This window comes from Balaenoptera borealis (genome assembly GCF_965194805.1).
Source record: "Balaenoptera borealis genome assembly, chromosome: 6".
NCBI classification, from domain to species: Eukaryota; Metazoa; Chordata; class Mammalia; order Artiodactyla; family Balaenopteridae; genus Balaenoptera; species Balaenoptera borealis.
In genome coordinates, this window is record NC_138863.1 from 60,039,529 (window position 1) to 60,056,682 (window position 17,154).

The window sequence follows — 17,154 nt, forward strand, 5'->3', positions numbered from 1 at the left end:
TGCTTACTGTGTGCTAGGCACTGGGCTAAATGCTTCTTGTGTTATCTAATGCCTTAAAGGAGCCTATGAGAGAGCTACCAATGTTATCTACAGTTTCTAACAGAGTGCGATCTAGTGGTTAATTAACTTGCCCTGGGTCACAAAGCTAATAAGTAGAACAGCTGAGATAGATTCAAACGCAGGACCACCACCTCCAAGCTGTACTTCCAGCCACTACAGGACGCTGAGCCTGTACTTCTAACCACTATGCTACACATCCTGATGGGGTAGAGGAAAGTCTTACAAAAGCAACCTAAGGGCTCAGTAGAGGTGTAAACAGACTTCTGTGAAAACAGAGGGACATTTTAACTCCCCTGGGAGGAGGGGAGGAGAGGAAGAAGAGCTTTCAAGCAGGGGTATTTTAAGGACAACAGGCCTCTGACAGGCTGGGAGCAGGTAGAAATGCATTTCAGCTGGAGGCAGGAAAGCGCATTGTCCATTTGGAGAACGTCCTGTCCTCTCATGAAGCTGATATACAGCCTGCATGAGTGGAAAGTAGCATAAGAGGTTGAAGAGTTTTACTGGGGGTGAACTTTCTTAAAGGGGGCTAATGTTATATATATTTTTTAAATGTGCACTTTAAAAAAAAAATCTTATTCCTTGTATTATTTACTTATTTATTTATTTAGGCTGAGGGGCTTGTGGGATCTTAGTTCCCCAACCAGGGATCGAACCCGGGCCCCCTGCAGTGGAAGCTCAGAGTCCTAACCACTGGACCGCCAGGGAATTCCCCAATGTCATATTAAGGAGTTAGAATTTATTCTGTAAGTAATGGAGAACTATCAAAAGTGTCTGGTGCAGAAATGACATGATCTGACCTGGTGAGTTTTTTGTTTGTTTGTTTGTTTTGGTATCCATATGGTAGATGGATTAGAAAGGGAAAATAGATACTGGAAGGAGAGGGAATAATGACTTGTATTAAGGGAAGCAGAGATGGAATAAGGGAGCACCAATTCCAAAAAATCTTTCTATTGTCAACAAAATGTACATGGTTGAGAACACAGCTAGATGAACACCCATTTCCTTAGGAGCCCTGTCCTTCCATTCCAGGGAACTTGTTTTGGAATCTATTCGATTAGAGATGAGAATTCCACTGGGGAGTGTTGGGGGTGAGATCAGGGATACCTCCAGGAAACCGGAGAATTAGAATTAGTCCTGGTTGCAAACTGCTCTTAGACACAGGGGAGGACATGAAATCATATCAAACTAGTTAGTTGCCATCCTTACCACTGCTTCTGTTCCATCTTATTAATTCTTAACACTTGTTCCTTTCCCAAATCTTTGCTTTGTAATCAATCCAAAGGCTACCTGAGGGTTCACAGTACTGAGTGCATCTGAGCAGACCCTCGGAGAACTTGCCTCCTACTAGCCTCCTGCCACCTTTCTGTATTTCTACATTTGATTTTTTTGAGTTTTATTCTTCTTTGATTAAAATATTTTCTCTTAAGAATATCTATATGCCACACAATTTCCTAGCTGAAATGAAGAATTCTGCCTAGCCTTTTGGCTTACAAAACAACAGACAATATAAATTAAACTGTCATTAATTGATACTCATTTTGAAAGACTGATGATTTTGAAAACAAGTATTTGTAGATATAAACAACTAGTTTAATGGTTCCTATCTCTAAACAGTTTATTTTTCACTTCACGTCAAAATGAAATCATCGAATTCCTAAGCAACTCTTTCCCTACCTCTATCACATTGGGTATCCATGGCAACATGTCCTGAAAAATTGGTACACTGTGACATTTCATTGTTTAATGGAGCACCTAATGTCAATTACTATACATGCAACTTTACATGTGTATGTATTATTATTCAATCTCCTTTAGATTCTATAAGACATATACAATAGTCTCTGAATTCCCTGGAGACAATGCATTATCTCCTCTGGGGTAAAAGCCAGAGTAGAAAAACAAAATGAGTGTATGCACAAGGATGATTTGAGACCTCTGGGCTGCCGCTGGTTCTGCTATTTCCACCAAGTTAGAAAACACAGCCAAGGATTTGATGTAGGCAGACAAAAACTCTGCACAAATGCCACTACCATGTGAAGTAATTATCATCCCTAAGAAATTGCATGCACATTGTTTTCAAAGGTGCTGACAGACAGGTCAAATTCTGTTTCTGACAGTATCTTATTTGTTTTAGACATAGCCACATGTTTCAGTAGAGTTTTGGCAGGTTCTAAAATCTTGTCAAACTCTGAATCCCGGTGCAGTTAAAAGTTTTTGTTTTACCCTGATGTGATGATACTCCAGCAGCAGTAACAATCATCAGCCTGACTTTTTCTCTCATTGACGATTTCATTTTATCTCCTAGATTGGCGGTGGCAGTGAACAGAAATGCAAAGCCCGTTCCACGAGGGCACTTGCCTAGCAATGCACTCAGCACTGTCCTAGCCCCATCACACCTGAACTTGGTACCTCGGTTAACTAGCACACTCTGGATGGGGTCCAACACATTCTTGTGTCACATTTAATTCTCTTTAGTGAGTGTGCATTTAAATTTTAGAACTGGAAAGATTCTAATAATTCTATTTTTTAACCCTCTCTTTTACAGAGGAGGGAACCAGAGAGGTGAAGGGACTCATTTCAGAGTCTAGGATAAAAATATGAATTCCACTCTCTCCTTGACAGCATTAAAATATCGATGTAGCTTCATAACCCCTTTTTTTTGTGTGTGTGTGATAGCGATGGAAATTCAGTGGATATCATCTCAAAGCAGTTCTTCATTAGGCAAATATATATTGTCTATAAGCTGCTTTATTTTTCCAGGTCAGTAATTATGGATCGAGATCATCGTTTTCCATAGCAGCTTAATTTTCACTGAATGGGAATACCAGAATTCGTTTACCCAGTTCTCTATTGTTGAACATTTAGATTGTTTCTAATTTTTCATGACTATAAAAACATCACTGTATATTTATCAGATGTACTTGTTTGCCCATAAGCTCAGCACATATTCTTAGTTGGGAAATGCCTGGGTCAAAAAGTATGCCCATTTTGATACAGAATAATACACAGATGCAGTTTAGAAATATGTCAGCTTAAGCTTCTACCAATAATTTAAGAGAGTATCCATTTCCCCAGCCCCCTCAATAGTAGTGAAAATTTACACATGTTTTTATCATTATCAACAGTAAATAGTCTATTTTTGGTGAAATGTCTCTTCGTGTCCTTTTTATACTAGTATGTTTGGCCCTGCTTTAGTTCTTTACCATGTTAGTTACGTGGGTTTCAATTCTAATTTCTGATTACGTATAAATTTTGAAAAGGCAATTTCAACTTAATTTTAATGAGTCAAATATAGATAAATCATCCAGTAAAGTGGATCAGTCCCAGATCCCTTAATGAAAGCATTTGTGAGAGCACAAGTGTAACAGTTTGAACATAAAACATATAGTCAGAGCCCTGGGCTCTGATTCTAGCAGGCTACCTATAAACCAGATGATCTCAGGCAAGTTATTTAATTCTCTGTCTCAGTCTCCTCACATGTAAAGCTGATAGTGACGTATTTCATGGATTCTAAGATGTACATTTATTTCTTCAGATATCACTGAAATCAAGGTTGTATTGCAGCTGGTGGTCATCTTGCAGTTTTCATTGGCAGCATTCTTAGTGGTGCATAAAATAATGGCTCATTTTAAACTGAAGGCATTTTAGATTTGATGAGATGTGGTAGTGCCTACCTCACAGAGTTGTGGTGAGAATGAAATGAAATAACAAATGTATGAGCTTACCCTCCCTAGTAAACACTCCAGAAATGTTACTATTTATTGACATAGTGTCACATATTTCTGTAATTCTGTTTTCAATGTTTAAGATTTCTAAAATTGAGTTGAAGAATGTTTACAGTTCCCTGAAGCGTATTTTATTATAAAACAGTTGAAAATTTTTCATTTTAAAATTATCACAGATAAAACAGGTTCTTGTTTAATGGAATTTAAAGGAAATTCTATTTGAGCAGGAAATGATCTATCATTTTGAACTTTCAGGAAAGAATCAGCCCACTAAGATCCTAAAATCATGATCTTAAACACAGTCTCCAAATAGCTGTGGGAGAAATAATGCAAAGAACAGCATGAAAACTTTTAATTAAAGTCAATGTAACCATAATGTTTTCCATCTGCTACTCTGTCAAAGGATCTTTTGCAGATGCACAAACCCAAACCAACGCTGCTTCTTGGGAGCTGCAATTAGAAAACTACCATGAGAAACACTGGAGAGGGCATCAAGGAGGCATGTGAGATAAACCTAGTATCAGAGGAAAAAATAAAACTTTCCCTTGTTATTTCAATAGTTTTCATAAAATTTTTGCCTCTAAATTAATTCATTATATTTCTCTTGTTAGAATCAAAAAGAAATTTATAACTAGGTGTGGGAGGTCTTCAACTAGGTACGCTTCAGTTAAGAGAGGTCCAGTTGCGTATGCGTATGGTGGAAGCCAGGAAGGTATGGATTCAAATTCGAGTTCTACCACTTACTATGTGTCTTGGGGCATATAAATCCACTTCTCTCCATTGCTTCACCTGTGTATTGGTAGTAACCCCTAACTCACAGGGGTGTTACCTATGCACACAGAGTGCTGGTATAAGGGAAGAGTTCAATAAAGGATTGCACGTATTATTATTAGTTGATCTGTACAAATTATGGGGCTTCTGACTTCATCTCTTAATGCCTTTGTCCTAATTTAGGATAAACTTTACGAACATTATATTCCAAACTAACATATACATTTCTGTATCCCTGTCCCCAGGCCCATCTGATTTAGGAATTAGGCATTTTTTAAAAAAAAGCTTCCCCAAGAAAGAAGGTCTGGTTTGTTATTAAAGATGTACATTTTAGCTTCTTCTCATATTCATACCAGTTCCCATCATCTTTCTTCCCCACCACCCTCCAAAATGTAAACATGCTTGTTTTTTGCTGGGATCCTAAATTGAAAGATGCTGCTAATTCCTTTTTAAAGGTCACCTTTTTAACAGAATCCTCAGAAAAGCAAAATTTCTGTTTCTAAATAGTTATCAAAGTATTTTTCTTCTCTTTCCCCCATTGTGAATAGCAGAGCAAGTCTTAAGAAAAGGGGTGAGAGAGTAGCAAGTCATTATTTGAATTATTTAAATATCAACAGAATGTTTAAATGAGGAGGAAATGGAATGAGGAAAAGGGAATCCAACCTCCGGAGAGTTTACCATCAGTGTAGATCCATCCATCCACCTCTTCCTTCTTTCTTAGACTCGCTGAGGTAATTAGAAGGAAATGACCACTGGGTGGTCCTCTGCAGTGGAAATTTGCTTTCTTATTCCTTGTTTCATTCATTTCGTGATCAAAATCCTGATGTTTACTGAGTGGTCATACTGCTAATCCCTATTTCCTGGTGCACGTCCGAAGAAAACCACAAAACCAACCCAGATAGGATGGTGGTTTGATGAGAAAATAAATGTCCATTCCAAAACCACCGGGTTGTCACATAAGTGGAGGATCCTGGTAGGCTCTATTTCATTTTCTAAAATTCAGAAAGCACAAACCTCCTACTTGCTGCAGTGGCCACCACCGGACTTGAACATGTGGATGCTGCCTATCAATATTTATCCTGTTTTTCTAAGCAAACTTTACTGCCCAAAATAGTCTGCGAGAGCATCTGCAATCCGAGCACTTCCCATTCTCCTTCCTTCTGGACTGACAGTAAGAACAGGAAATGAATACTCTCTTGTAAAGAAGCTTGCTCTGTTACTTTGGACACCACTCTGCCCTCCATATCACCACTGGAATATTACAACATTATCTCTTTCTTGCCCATGCCCGTCATTCTTCTCCCTGCCCCAACTATAAAGTATGAAACCCCAAATTCTATACCCTAATTTATATAAGCCCTATATAAGTGCCATGGGCAAAAGCATCACACAAAGCTGTTTTAAACAATATATATTTAGAGACAATGCCTCATTCTTTGGATTAAACGTATTAAAATTCCATAAAGAAATGTAATTATACTGCTTCCAAGCATTTGCTTTTAATCATTCTTTGAGGTATAATTTTCTGTTCACTTATAATGTATAGATTACTGCAAAACAGAAATGGAAAGCATACCTCCCTCAATCTAGAAAATTAAAAGGAAATAAAGAAAAGAAAGCTTTCTGAGAAAACTCCTCTCTGGAATGAAATGCATCCTCTCTTCCACTCCCCAGTGTACTGACATTTTTAGTGTTAGGCAAGAAATACTAGTATACAAAGTTCTATTTTCAAAGAACATATCTGAAATTTAACTTTGTTTCCTATTCAAACTATGAGGTAAAAACTTCTAAGCAGAAAAACACAAGTAAGTGAGGTTGCTATAAAGGTAATCTGAGATCCTTGTATTGCTGTGATGAGAGCTCTCACCAAGCTAAAAAGCCATAAAACAATGTATGTTCTTTAGTTGTGGTCTCAGGACTCATGGATGGAAGGCTGACATACACGGGCAAGAATTTATTGCACTGAGAATGTTCTTTCTCTTAGGAGGTAATATACGAGAGATTCTACAAGGGATATATTTAAAGGCGGATTAAAATACACATCTTCCACTAAACATGTAAACTAAAGACTCGGCAGTTGATTTTCAATATAGGAAGAAAAAATGGTATCATTTCTTCTCAGACTGCCCTAGTACTTATAAATAGGTGCCAGTTACGAATTAATTGCGTCTCAATTAATCCTGCACCCACACTTTGCCCTCCTTTGCGATACTTGAGCTGACCCCCATAACCATTTCGCCTTAGTCGGTGGGTGTGGTTTCAGGCTTTGTGAATGGAGGCTCTGGAGGGTCAATGCAGGCACAGCAGAGGAAAGGGTGTCTCTTTCCTGCTCCTCGGTGCTTCGTCTCCCTCTTACAGCACGAATCCGGGGGCACTCATCCTTCAGCAGGTTTCTCTGGCACCCCAGCAGCTGGCTTCTTGTAACAAGCTCTGGAAGCCACACCCTAATGGGCAGCTTCCTGCCTGCCAGCTCTGGCCCACAGGAACCCAAGCAAGTGGCTTTATGTTCACCAGCTCTGGCCCACAGATAACCCAGAGAGGGGCTGCGTGTGGAACGACTCCAACCCAGGGCGCTACATGCAACGTCACCAGCACCCCCGGAGGTGACTTCTCGTGAACCAGCTCCAGCCCATGGAACCACCATGAGCTCCCCTATCACCCATTCACAGCTACAGCCCCGCCAACGGGTCCCAACCATCGTGTGGTGGATGGGACCTCTTCCAAGTCTGCTCCTTCCTTGAAGACTCTCCCTCAGCTCCAGAGTTAGTGGCTGCTCCCCGTGTTTGTTATTTCTGTACTCCTGAGTCTGTTTTACCCCGCTGGGTGGTTAACCACCTTTTACTAGTCAATAATTCTCTATATTAACTTTTCTGACTGATAAACAGCTGGTACTGGGTGTGGTCCCAGGTTACAGACCCTGAAAAATAAGTTTTTAGGGTTAGCTTGGTCACGAACGTGGACCGCAGTGCAGTGCCAAGTTCCCTGTCAACGGGAAAGAGGATGGTATAATCCATGGCATAAAGAGGCAGCAACGTTCATCATGTTATCACCTGTGGTTAATTGAGGTGAAGCGCCAACTGAAACAAGGTCTGGAAGCCAAAGCGTCTGCTGTCCTTGACCATCATGGCAGTAATGATGAACGTAAGGACTGTAGGGTAGGATGGGTTCTTTTGAGGGCAATGAGGTAGTTACCAAGAGAAAACGATGAGCCAGGTCCTTTAATCCCCAGTGCAAGTCATGGTCTAACAACCAAAGAGCTTCCATAGCAGCTCTAAAAGGATGTTTTATTTCCAGTAGCCACAGGACTACTATTTCCAGAAGTTAAAACCAAAGTCTATTGTGTATGTTGCTGAATTACAACATCAGTGGATTTCACAACCTCACCAAGTTCCTCATGTGAAAGTTAGTGTATTGATTGGGAAAGAACTGGACCTGGAAACCTGGAAAGGGGTACATCTGATTAGATTCAAGACAAAACTGACCATTTCAAACCCCAAAGACACTCTGTGGCTCCCCTGCCTATAGAAGTAGCTTTCCCTCCTATGTCTCAAGAGACAAGCCTTCTTTCTTTTGCTGGAGAGCCTCACCTACAGTACATGCCTTACAAGGGGATGCTCATTGTTCTCAAGATTGACCACAACCACTCATTGTCCCCAAATCTCAACATGCTCCAGGTGGTCGGGTACACAGTATCATCCAGAAGTAAATATGTTATAGGCCAAAAAAACCTGCAAGATTTTTGTTAATATATATGGGAAAAACCCAGGGAATGTGTGTAGGAGTAAATACCAAAGGTGTTAGACAGAGGAGGATGGGAATATATAGATCAGGCTGATTTCAGAGATATGGATGCATTTACTAGAGATTCCAGATTTAATATGTTAGCCCATGAAGCTGGAAGTGTCTCTAATAGTTTACTTGATTGGTCGACTAAAACTTGAACCCAGTGGTAGCCTACATGTAATGAGGTTGAGATGCTAGAACTTCCCTGGCGTGATGTGGAAGAAGGAATCCAAAGGCTTTTAGGAAGAAAAGAATGTTGGAGTTGATTACTACAGGCAAACTGCATACACACCCACCCTAACTAGATCTCCTGAGGAAGACCAGAGACACTCCCTTCACTAACACGTTGAAAAATACATTGGTGAAAGGAGCACTGCATCGCTGAAAAACTCTGTGGCTACTCTCATTTGTAGACCAGGTATGACCGCAGGAGATGTCACCATTGAGACAGGCTTTTTGATTTCCTTGGTGATGAAGAAATACAGGGGTTAGCAGAGGCCAAGCAGCAAGCACTTAATGCCAAAGACAAGACTGGTGCATTTACCATAAAAGGCAGCAGGGATGTATTGATAACCAAAACGCTTAGGGATACTGGGTGTCCCTAGGAATGAAATCAGTGTGGAATCTACTAGAATATTACATGATCTATTAAACAGAAAAATCTCTAGGTCTGGCAGCCACTAAGTCACCACCGGGGAGTCAAACATCACGCCCAGTTTCTAGGCCTAGGCTGGTTTTCAGACCAGAACCCTCTGATTGAAGGGAAGTCCAGGTGTCCTTGAGGAAGAGCCCTGATGTATTGTCACAGGCATAGAAAATCCTCCTCTGAGCATTCACCAAAGGGACCTGCTGCCATTTACTACACGGACAGTGCACTGGGGAAAAGGAAATGCCCAGTAGTTTCAGAGATTACGAAATACTAGCTCTGAATCAATACTAAGTTCCCTATAGCAGGCTGACTGAGAAAGAAAACACATGAGCTCAATTTATAAACGGTTCTGTGGGATAACGTTAGTACCGACTAAAAGTAGACGTCTGCAGCCCCAAGCAGGGATAATCCCCAAGGAACAGCTTTTAAGGAAAATCCTCCCAGTGGGCAGAACCTGGGCGGTACATCTAGCGACCCACTTTGTCTGGAATGAGAGATGGCCCGAAGTATGAATTTATACTATCTCATGGGTGATTGCCTACAGTTTGTCTGAATGATCAGGGACTTGAAAGGAACAGGATTAGAAGACTGATGACCAAGAATTTGGGGGGGGAAGAGGTAAGCAGATGGATGTCTCGGCTCGGGCACAGACTACGTCCCATATAAATGCTCACCAAAGGGCATCCACCGCAGATGGGGTGCTCAATAATCAGATAAACAAAATTATATGCTCTGCAGATGTCATTCAGCCTCTTTCCCAGCCACTGCAATGCTAGCTCAATGGGTCCGTGAACAAAGTGACCGTGGTGGCAGGGATGGAGACTCAGCAACACGGACCTGCCCCTCAGCAGGGCTGAGCGAGCGGTCTGCTGCTGCCGTGGAGGAGCAGTAATGTCCGGCATCCTCACCAGCGGCCTCCCGGCATGCCTTGTTCACCATTATCGCACTCCCTTCACTCTACTGCGCTGCTTCTGACGAAGGAAACCACTTCACCACAAAGGAGGCGCAGCAATGGGCTCATCCCCATGGAAGTGACTAGTCACACCATATACCCCTTCACTCAGAAGCGGCGGCTCCAACAGAAAGGTGGAAGTGGCTTACTGAAGTCTCAGCTATGTCACCAGTTGAGAGACAATGCCCTAAAAGCGTCTCTGACGTAGAGGATGAAGTACACGCTTTCAATCAGAGACCACTGTCTCCCCTGTGATGGAACACGTGGGTCTGGGAACGGAGAGTGACTCCTATCGCTCTTATACCTAATAATCCACTCAGAGGATTTGCGCTCCCCACCACAGCAGCTTTGAGCTCTGCTAGTTTGGAAGCCTTAGTCCCAGAGGGTGAAATTTTCCAACCGGGGGGACACATAATAATGATTCCAGTGAATTGGAATATAAGAATGCCACTTGGCTATTTTAGGTTTTTTATGCCACTGAACCAAAAAGTAGAAAAAGAAGTTCCTCTACTGATGGGAGTGACTGATCCCAACTACCAAAGGAAAAACTTAGGTTGTTGCTCAACAGTGGGGGAAAGGAACTCTATGTTTGAAACCCAGGGGATTCTATGAGGTGACCCCTAATACGTCTATGCTCAATAACAAGAGTTAATGAAACACAACGATAACCAGTAACAGGCAGGACTACTGAGGCCTCAGAACCTTCAGAAATGAAAGTTCAGGTCACCCCACCAAGTAAAGAACCCTGAACAGCTAAGGTTTTGGCTGAGGGAAAAAGGAAATCTGGAACGAGCAGAGGAGGAAGGAAGCCAGAAATCATGACTAGTTACAGAAATGAGGATTGTAAATGAGGATGGGAGGAGCTTTGTCTATTTTTCCCTTTGCTTGTTATCTATATAATTATATCTATATCTGTATAATATATGTACACTTATTTGCGTATATTAACTATTTCTTTCTTATCTCTTTTTCTTCTTATTTTTCCCTAGCTTATGGAGGTGCCATTGACAAATAAAAATTGTATATATTTAAGGTGTACAACATGATTTTTTTTTTTTTTTTTGGCTGCGCTATGTGGCGTGCGGTATCTTAGTTCCCTGACCAGGCATCGAACCCATGCCCCCTGCATTGGGAGTGCAGAGTCTTAACCACTGGACCGCCAGGGAAGTCCCCAACATGATGTTTTGATATAAGTATACATTATAAAATGACTACCACAATCATGCTAATTAACATATTTATCAGCTCACATAGTTACCTTTTGTGTTGTATGATGAGAACACTTGAGATCTACTCTCCTAGCAAATTTCACATTATTATTAATAGTCACCATGCTGTACTTTAGGTCTCCAGGACCTAATTCATCTTATGACTGAAAGTTTGTACCTTACACACAACTTCTTTATCCATTCATCCATCAATGGACACTTGGGTTGCTTCCATATCTCAGCTTCTGTGAACAATGCTGCAATGAACATGGGAGTGCAGATATCTCTTTGAGACAGTGATTTTATTTCCTTTGGATATATACCCAGAGGTAGGACAGCTGAATCATATGGTAGTTCTATTTTTAATTTTTTGAGGATCCCTCCCCTATAACTGTTTTCCATAGTGACTGCACCCATTTACATTCTCACCAACATTGTATGAGGGTTCCCTTTTCTCCACATCCTCGCCAGCACTTGTTATCTTTTGACTTTTTGCTATCAGCCATCCTAACAGGTGTGAGATTATATATCTCATTGTGGTTTTGATTTGCATTTCCCCGATGATTAGTGATGTTGAGCATCTTTTCATATACCTGCTGGCTATTTGTATGTCTTCTTGGAAAAACGTCTGTTTCCCCCATGTTTTATATGCAAGTTGTTAGGGGTTAACTTTATGATTTAGTCTTTAGGTAACAGAGTATTCAGTGAGACTACAATGGAATTTGAGGAGAGATTAATAAGGTCAGCAATGGATACAATGACATTTGGGAGTGTGTGTCTCCTTATTTTGGGGGAAGGGTGAAAACTTCTTCACTTGTACAAAGGACAGGTGCTCTTGATTGGTAAAAGCACAGAGTTGTTTCATTATTATATGGAAGTTCAAATGTGCATAGAGGTTGTACACAGAAGCTGAGTAGCCAACGGGGTGAACTGTGCCAGTTACCAATTAGTTGCTTCTCAGCACCATATCTGTTGTTTTATCCTGTCTTATGATACTGGAGACAGACCCTATAAACATTTTTCTTTTGCCAGCTGGCACAATGTTAGGCTGTCAATAAAGGGCACTGGAGAGTCACTGCAAGACATGACAGAGGAGGGGCCTTCCCTTCCTGTTTCCTGTGTGATTTTCTTCCAGTGGCTACGGTTGCCAGTAGCATATGCGACACCCAATGTTACTCACCCTCAAGTGTTTTATTGGCACCTCAGTCGACCAGCTTCAGCCTGCCAGCTCCCCAGCAGGTGGCTTCCTACACACCAGCCGTGGTACCCCTGAGAACCATCACTGGAACCCCAGCAGATGGCTTCTTGTGAACCAGCTCCAGACTGTGACACCACAGCAAAACCCTCCACCACCCAGAAGCAGCTACATGCCCTCCAATGAGGTCTAAATTTCTCTCCCAAGTCTGTTCCTCCCTTTGGTATTCTTCCTAGGTTCAGAGGGAGTAGCTGCTCCCTACCTTTGCTATTCTGATATTCTTTAGAGACTTTTACTAGTTAATAGTAGTTGACCTTTCGCTAGTTAGTAATTTTAATATTGAGTTTTCACTGTTCAAATTACTGGTGTAGTTTCTGTTGCCTGATTGGACCCTGACTGATATAATCTACTGTTTTGTACTGAGGCATCTCTTATATCATGGTATTACCCACTGGACAGGACCTACTAACCTTACAAATGGTACATTTTTCAAACTTAATTACCATTATTTTGATAATATTTTAAGTAAATAACAGGAAGAAGCTGCAATTTCTTGAATAAAGAAGACAGTTTGAAATCAAGCCCTACATATATGATGATGTAGATGCAAAAAATGATGGTGAACAGACATAACTACTACCAACTTCTAAGTCAGGCCTTGCCATTAAGGACTTCCTCCCTTTTAAGGAACCCAGTCTCTGTCAAACACAATCTCCATTCCCTGCTTTATACTGTAAAATCACTGATTCCAGAACAAGGTCTTGTGAAAACCTAAGGGAGAAAGTGTGTGGGTGTGTTTGTGTGTGGGTGTGTTTGTGTGGGTGTATGTTTGTGGCTCCTGAGTATTCACGGACACAGAGATCAAAATTAGACACAGTCAACCCAAGGAACCAACACATAAAATATTTATAGGTTACTTTTTTTACTTGCTGCTTTTCTAAATTGCTTCTCCACCACAAGCTCATAACACGGAGCCAAGAATCTGGAAATACTTTCAAAAAACTAACAGGTCCATAAAACTCTGTGGTCTCCCCGAACCAGGCTCATTAATGTTACTAACTAATATCAGATCTCATTCTTTTGGGCACATCTATTTAAAAAAAGATTTTTAACTCCTTAAATGTAAACAATTCAATAAACTAAGAAATATTCTGACTTGATTGGAAGAAAATAGAATTACAAAGAGAAAAGAGATGAAACATAATTAATCTTAAGGTCTACTATTGTACATGGCTAGATTTCTCCATCTGTAAAACAGCAGGAGCAAAAAGAGCTGGCTTCAGATAATATGCTTTCAGGTCCCAAATTTTCTGATTCTAATTGTATAAAGAACAGAAAACCCCTTGGGGTGAGTCTCCTGCTGTACCAGAGATTTATTTTATTTTATTAAAAAAAAATTTTTTTTTTAAATTTTTTTAAATTTATTTTTTGGCTGCATTGGGTCTTCATTGCTGCACGCGGGCTTTCTCTAGTTGCTTCTCTTGTTGCAGAGCATGGGCTCTAGGTGCACGGGCTTCAGTAGTTGTGGCTCATAGGCTCTAGAGCGTAGGCTCAGTAGTTGTGGCGCAAGGGCTCAGTTGCTCCGTGGCATGTGGGATATTCCCAGACCACGGATCGAACCCGTGTGCCCTGCACTGGCAGGCGGATTCTTAACCACTGCACCATAAGGGAAGTCCCCCTTACCAGAGATTTAGATACCGTACTCCTGTTACATCTCTCCATTGACCACTCCCTCAAGCATCCGCCACCCCATCCCCACCCTCTTTACCTTGACAAATGGCAGGTACTTCACTCTAATTGAACAGAGAAGGCCTTTATATATAACTTAGATGTTTTCCTAACATACCTCAGGGGAGAGTGCCTCTGGTATTAGATGCCACAAGAGATTAACAAAAATTTCCATAGCCAAAAATGATTTATGGGGGGCTTCCCTGGTGGCACAGTGGTTGAGAGTCTGCCTGCCAATGCAGGGGACACGGGTTCGAGCCCTGGGCTGGGAAGATCCCACATGCCGCGGAGCAACTGGGCCCGTGAGCCACAATTACTGAGCCTGCGCGTCTGGAGCCTGTGCTCCGCAACAGGAGAGGCCGCGACAGTGAGAGACCCGCGCACCGCGATGAGGAGTGGCCCCCACTTGCTGCAACTGGAGAAAGCCCTCGCACAGAAGCGAAGACCCAACACAGCCAAAAATAAAAATAAAAATAAAAATAAATTTAAAAAAATGATTTATGACTGTTGTCCCACTCAGAGACATTTTCCAGATGAGCACTCCTTTAACTTACCCTAACATCTGTCCTATCCTGTATTGTGTAATCTTGGACATTATTAACCAATTCTTGTGCAATTAGGGATATTGAGGTTACAATTTTATTGTAAAAAATAGAATTTTATTAAGTAAAAATTTTATTAAGAAAATAAATAGCAAAATAGTTGAGGCATATAAGAGCCTTGGTATTATTTTCATTTATGGGTAAATCATCAAGGAGCCAATTCATATAAAATTTTATCTTTTTATTGCTACAAACTTCATCATTTTAAAAAAACTCTCTCATCAGTGAAACAAAAAATTAAATATATCAATGCACTTAACACTCCTCATATTTGGGGAAAAACTTCCAAAAGAGGCAGAAGCCTTTAAATGGAATGGAAATGTCTGCAAATATAATATTTTACTATGCATAAAATGTTACGTGTTTTATTTCTTTCGCTATCATAGAAGCAAATCAGTAAAAACAAGAGTAATATGCACAGCCTGATCGTTCCAGAATCTTCAAAGGAAGATTTGTTTTTTCAGAGTAGCTTTCCTTACAGAGATAACTGAGGACAGGAGAGAGAGCTTCATGTGGAGAAAGAAAATGGAAAAGAGACAGTGATCTTTTCATTATCACTGTTCTTGGTTTTCGTCTCATTCCTTTATTGCCACATAGGACAGAAACCAAAGAGTCACTCCATTAACACTTTGCCACATAAAAATATAATCCATGTCTACAGTTTGGGAACATGAATGGAGATAAGGAAGGTACTGCTATCAAATCAGAAATAATTCAGGAAATATGATATTTGTAGTTTGCAAAGCTGCTTCTTGCTTAAAGATACATTTCAGCTCATGACTTTTACATTTTGTGTTTTTGTATTGGTACTTTACATTTCTGTGCTAAAAGTCCATTCCAAGAACAGAGTTCAGTACGTTTTATTAGGGAAAAAAATCAGTGAGGAAGTTTAAAAGTTTACCAAGAACATATCCCTTCTTCATAAGAGGCACTCTTGGCATTCTTAAGAGATTCAGCTTAACATTCCTTAGTCCTTCAGATATACTTCACAGATAAATTTTTTAACAGACTAATTCTTCTTTTTATTTTATTGATTGCATTGTTAAATACTAATGAAAACTGCATCTTACTAAATGAGGCATAATTATAAGATTATAGTACTGATCTTTACTAAATCTTTTAGAATTAATACTCCCAAATGAGCCTTGCCCTCATCAAAGAAGTCATCAGTGTCACCACTCAACAACAGGACCCAGTTTGCTTCTTTATCAAGGAAGCTAGAAATCTGGATTTTCATATAAAATCATCTAAGTTTTAAATGTTGACAATGAACTTTTTAAAATTAAAATACTGTGTGGACAAAACACAAAATACCTGTACGACATAAATACCCACGAACTACCAGTTGGTACCACGTTTAACAGTGACAACCCTGATGGATTAACACACAGCTGTACACAGTGGAGCTGCCCTCTCCGCCTCCCCAGTTCCCTCCACTTCCCATCATGCTGACTTTACTCCTTTAGATTACCGTACGTAGACTCGGCAGTTTGCAGCCCTGATTTAAAACTACAGGCCCTGCAATTCCATTAGCTGGGTTCCTGAGTGTTATAAACATTTGTCCTCTGATGGCAGGTTTAATTTTTGACACAGTCAAAAGTTATTAAAACTAAACCTGTGAATACATATGTTAATGTCATTTGCCCATTAAGAAAATAGTGAACACTGAGCAAGGTGATGCACAGATGCACAAAGCCATTGTCTCTGTCTTCAAGGAATAGGTCAAGGAGATAAGAACAAAGGGATTTAACGGGATTAAAGAGGTGAACACTGAAATAAGTGCATGGTGGGAAACCTGCAGGCCTGGAGGCAAATGAATCCAAAAGGGAGTGCTGAGATTGGAGAATAAAGGCTAGATGCCGTGATAAGGGTGAAGAAAAGCAGAGCTGCTGAAGACTGGGTAAAATAAATTACGGGCAGAGAAGGGAAGCTCAGGCTTGCTATTTTGAAGGCAGAGCAGTTCTAAGCTATGAGGTTTTACCCATAAGTGGCTGAAGGGAAGTGGAGCTAAAAGCCATGCAAATGGTAGTGACAGAAGTCTGCAGTCGGTTCAAGGGTCCTTAAAGTGGATGCCAAATTCACTCAGGATGGTTGATGGTCAAAGACAGGACAGAAACAATAACTGAGGCAGGTACTGAAATCAAGGAAGACAGGAATGTGTGCAACATGAAGTGGTTTAAGTAAGTTGTATGGAGAGAGAGTCCATGAAGAGGGGTGGTAGCAAATGAGAAAGCAGGCTGCTTTTCTTATATGGCTTATGGACTGATTCAGTCAACGAGGACACCACTTATTTTGATTTATAAGTTGTATACAAAAAAAGGACTTTGTTTCTTTTTAAAGTTAAAAGGTTATTGGACTTCCCTGGTGGCGCAGTGGTTAAGAATCCACCTGGCAATGCAGGGGACACGGGTTTGAGCCCTGGTCCGGGAAGATCCCACATGCCACGGACCAACAAAGCCCGTGCGCCACAACTACTGAGCC

General features: G+C 40.8%; 1 protein-coding gene across 7 annotated transcripts in view; it reads right to left on the reverse strand.

Annotated features, from left to right (window-relative positions):
• Positions 1-17,154, reverse strand: part of MAP3K20 (mitogen-activated protein kinase kinase kinase 20) — a 185,843-nt gene that overhangs the window by 132,453 nt on the left and 36,236 nt on the right. The window lies entirely within an intron of this gene.